Genomic DNA, 4,752 nt, shown 5'->3' on the forward strand with positions numbered 1-4,752 from the left:
TACTACATAGAGGAAACCGAAACCATACCTTGGCCGATTTCCTTTATGCACCCAAACTCAAAATGAGCACCAACAAGCTTCCAACCACAATCCAAGCTTTCAAATTCACTCCAACAAGCACAAATAAGTTCTAAAAGCTCCCAAAGCCACAATAATCAAACTATATACATATAAATCACCACAAATCAACCTAGGGTTCAACATAAGCATAATCTCACAAGGGTTTAAGAGCTTTTACCTTTCCCAACAGATTTGATAACACAAATCCAAAGCTAAGCAAGGATTAGAGCAAACCTAAACATCCAAAATCACAAAAACCCATTTAACCCAAAACTCTAATAAAACCCGAAATTTTGAAGAGCAGAACTGGAAGGATTTCGTGATTACCTTGAGGGTTTCTTGGGTTGGTTTTGTAGAGCTCTTCACAAGGAACGCGTAGCCGCAAACGGTGCGGCGATCGGAGCTCCGTAGCTCAAGATATGAGCTTGGGAAGTTTAAAGTGAATAGTAACAATGGTGGAAAGCTCTCACCTCTCTCCTCACTTCAGCTGCTGTTGTGTTTAGGTTATGAGGGTGAAAGTGGCTGAAATGGGTTCATTTAAGTGTATTTATATGTTGGGCTTGGACCCAACTTAGGTCCGGTCCAACCCGTTAGCGTTTTTAGCCCGTTTGGCCTAACTTCGGGCCAAATCTTTAAAATTAAAGCCCGGTTTTCCATTTCTAATGTTTTTCTAAGGTTTTTGATGGTTTTCACTTTTCTCGTGCGGTACCAGGCAGACTTGAACCGATTCAACCGGTTCAATTGCCGGTTCGCAATTTTTCACGATTTTTCGTAGAAAGCACATTTTCTGACTTAGAAAGACCCACTGAGTCCAAAAATCACCTTTAAATCCTCAAATTCTCTCTCTAACCTTTCGGAATCTAATTTGGGCAATTAATTCACTTAATTAACCGGTTGATTCGTTGCGGTTCTTACACTCCCTCCTTGACCCATCTTGAATTCTACATGAAATAGCTTTAGAAATGAGTTGGATTTGGGCTTGGAAACCTCAGAAATCGCCCCCAGCGGATTCACTTTCATGAGGTCATGTGATCAGCGTCACGCATGTGTGTGGACGACGCGTGCGCATTGCTGACAAATTCCTTCCTCACGCGTACGTGTGGGTGACGTGTGAGCGTGGCTTGAATGTCCTCTTCACGTGTACGCGTGGGTGACACGTGCGTGTGGCCTTTAATTCTCCAAATGCTAATTTCTTCATGAATTCTCCACTTTGCATGCTTTTCTCTTCACCTCTTTCATCCAATACTTGCCTTATGAATCTGAAATCACTCAACAAACATATCAAGGCATCGAATGGAATTAAAGTGAATTAAAATTGGCAAATTAAAGGCCTAAAAAGCATGTTTTTGCTCTTAAGCACAAATTTAGGAAGAATTACAAAACCATGCTATTTCATTGAATAAATGTGAGATAGGTTGATAAAATCCCTAAATTAAGCACAAGATAAACCATAAAATTGGGGTTTATCACACGTCTCTTTACAAAAGAAGTAATGAAGGGATTGTCATAAAATATGTTTCAATGAAACTCACGAACAGTGTCAGGATAAACATGGATTTTGATTTCAAACAAAGGCATCTAATTCTGAAACTCAAACATTTCAACAAAATCTAGCCCTTTATTAGTCAATGAAGTTAGGCCAGCAAGAACAGAAGAGCAGAAGGGGTGGTTGAAAACAATGATTTTTGTGAAACATATGATTCATGAAGCTTGAAAATGTATGAGGGGCATAGTTTTTATATGGAAGTTTAGCAAAACTAGATTTGTATGAAATAATGTAACACCCTAATTACCCTAAGCATTACTTCTAGTCATAAAGTAAAGAATAACTAAGTGACACGACAGTTCTAAAACTTATATTATATAATATATATCCAAGAATTTATATAACTAGAAGCCTGATGAAAGAATAAAGCTCAAAGTCATGTAAAGCGGAATTACGAAATGCGAAGTGTTCACACACGATAACTAAACGCTTAGGCACAGACAAAACAAGACATAATATATATATAAAATTTTGTAGATAGCTCTAGGATACACAAGGTAGTACTTAAATTAACCAAGACATATATATAAGTATGATATACAAAAAGAGGACTAGTCACAGCCTGCAGAGTTTAGGCCAGCTAGTTAACTGAATATAACAGAGTTTTCGAAATTTAAGACAGCTTATACAATTTATCTCTCAAATCAAGCCTCTAAGGCCATAAAGTCTAAAACAGAAAGGTGAGAGAAAGTATTACATCAAAATAATAAAAAATACCAAAAGATTGCATAAGATCCTCCACTCCGTCACCATCTCGCAACTCACCGAGGTGCGTTGTGACGTGCATCTGAAAAATAACAACAACATATGGTATGAGAACCGGAGGTTCTCAGTAAAGTAACAGTACCCAATATATAAGATGTAAGGTTCCGGAACGCCAAAGGCAATCCTAGAACTTCACATCAATACCGATATTCAAGCTTAGAATAAATAACTAACTTAAACCATAAATAAGGTATGCTATCTTAAGGTATTTCTAACTAACATAGCACCGCTATCCCACAGCCTTCGCCAGCTTAACCTCCAAGCGATCCCATCACCACCGCCTACCTAGCCTCCTCAATCACAGCAGAAAACACAATTAATGCAAACAAGTAAAGCACAAGTGATATACATATACAGCAAGTAAATAAATAGCAAGTAGACATGTGATTCATTTAGGCATAACTGAAGTTATGCAAAGCAAACACTTTTAAACAAGTATTACGGAAGTTTGCAAGCTTGTCGGGAAGGTAAAACGGTTAAAAACAAGGTTTTCATTGAAAAACAAGACAGTGTGCGTACACATAGGGTTGTGCGTATGCACTCTCAGAAGAGTTTTCTCAAAGTGTGCGTATGCATAGAGGTATGCGTATGCACACAAAGTAAAATTTTCCATTTTGTGTGCACGCATGGTGGTGCACGAAATTGCAATCACACTTTTGTAACTCTGCACAACTAACCAGCAAGTGCACTGGGTCGTCCAAGTAATACAACCTTACGCGAGTAAGGGTCGATCTCACAAAGATTGTCGGCTTAAAGCAAGCTATGGTCATCTTGTAAATCTAAGTCAAGCGGATTCAAATGCTTATGAGGTTTTGATAATTAAAAGATAAATAAAACGGAAAATAACATAGAGATACTTATGTAATTCATTGGTGGGAATTTTAGATAAGCGTTTGGAGATGCTTTGTTGCTTATGAACCTCTACTTTCCTATTGTCTTCATCCAATCATGCGTCCTTCCTTCCATGGCAAGCTGTATGATCCTCTCAGTGAAAATGGTCCAGCTACAATTTCTGTACGGCTAATCAACTATCGGATTTCTCGTCTCGGATGAAAAATACCAGGCACAACTACCGTAGGGCTAATCATCTGTCGGTTCTTACTTGTGTTAGAATAGGAACCTTTGATCTTTTTGCACACTATCACTGTGCCCAACAGTTGCGAGTTTGAAGCCCGTCACAGTCATCCCTTCCCAGATCCTACTTGGAATACCACAGACAAGGTTTAGACTTTCCAGATCTCAGGAATGCTACCAATTGTTTCTAGCCTATACCACGAAGGTTCTAATCTCAGATTCGGATGCTCTGTTGTCAGGAGAGACGATGCGAATCGCGGATCAGAGACCCAAGAGAATATACTCTAGCTGTCGTCCAATGACTACGTTGAACATCATGTAGACCGCTTGTGGTTGTCAGGCACACGGATCTTGGCTAAGCGAGTAATGAAGATAGTGGGTGATTGTCACGGGTCACTGATGAGTGGATAATTTATACGCTTTTTGGCATTGTTTTTAGGTAGTTTTTAGTAAGATCTAGCTACTTTTAGGGATGTTTTCATTAGTTTTTATGCTAAATTCACATTTCTGGACTTTACTATGAGTTTGTGTGTTTTTTGTGATTTCAGGTAATTTCTGGCTGAAATTGAGGGACCTGAGCAAAACTTTGATAAAAGGCTGACAAAGGACTGCTGATGCTGTTGGATTCTGACCTCCCTGCACTCGAAATAGATTTTCTGGAGCTAAAGAACCTCAAATGGCGCGCTCTCAACGGCGTTGGAAAGTAGACATCCAGAGCTTTCCAGCAATATATAATAGTCCATATTTTATTCGTGATTAGACGACGTAAACTGGCGCTCAACACCAGTTCCATGCTGCATTCTGGAGTCAAACGCCAGAAACACATCACGAATCAGAGTTGAACGCCAAAAACACGTTACAACTTGGCGTTCAACTCCAAGATAAGCCTCAGCTCGTGTAAAGATCAAGCTCAGCCCAAGCACACACCAAGTGGGCCCCAGAAGTGGATTTATGCATCAATTACTTACTTCTGTAAACCCTAGTAGCTAGTTTAGTATAAATAGGACTTTTTACCAATGTATTAGACATCTTTGGTATCCGTTTTATTTTATTATTCATCTTAGGAGACTATTGATCACGTTTGGGGGCTGGCCATTCGGCCATGCCTGGACCTTCATCACTTATGTATTTTTAACGGTGGAGTTTTTACACACCATAGATTAAGGGTGTGGAACTTTGCTGTACCTCAAGTTTTAATGCAATCACTACTGTCTTTTATTCAATTCAAGCTTATTTTTATTCTAAGATATCACTCGTACTTCAACCTGATGGATGTGATGATCCGTGACACTCATCATCATCCATCC

This window comes from Arachis duranensis, chromosome 5, assembly GCF_000817695.3.
Source record: "Arachis duranensis cultivar V14167 chromosome 5, aradu.V14167.gnm2.J7QH, whole genome shotgun sequence".
Lineage (NCBI taxonomy): Eukaryota > Viridiplantae > Streptophyta > Magnoliopsida > Fabales > Fabaceae > Arachis > Arachis duranensis.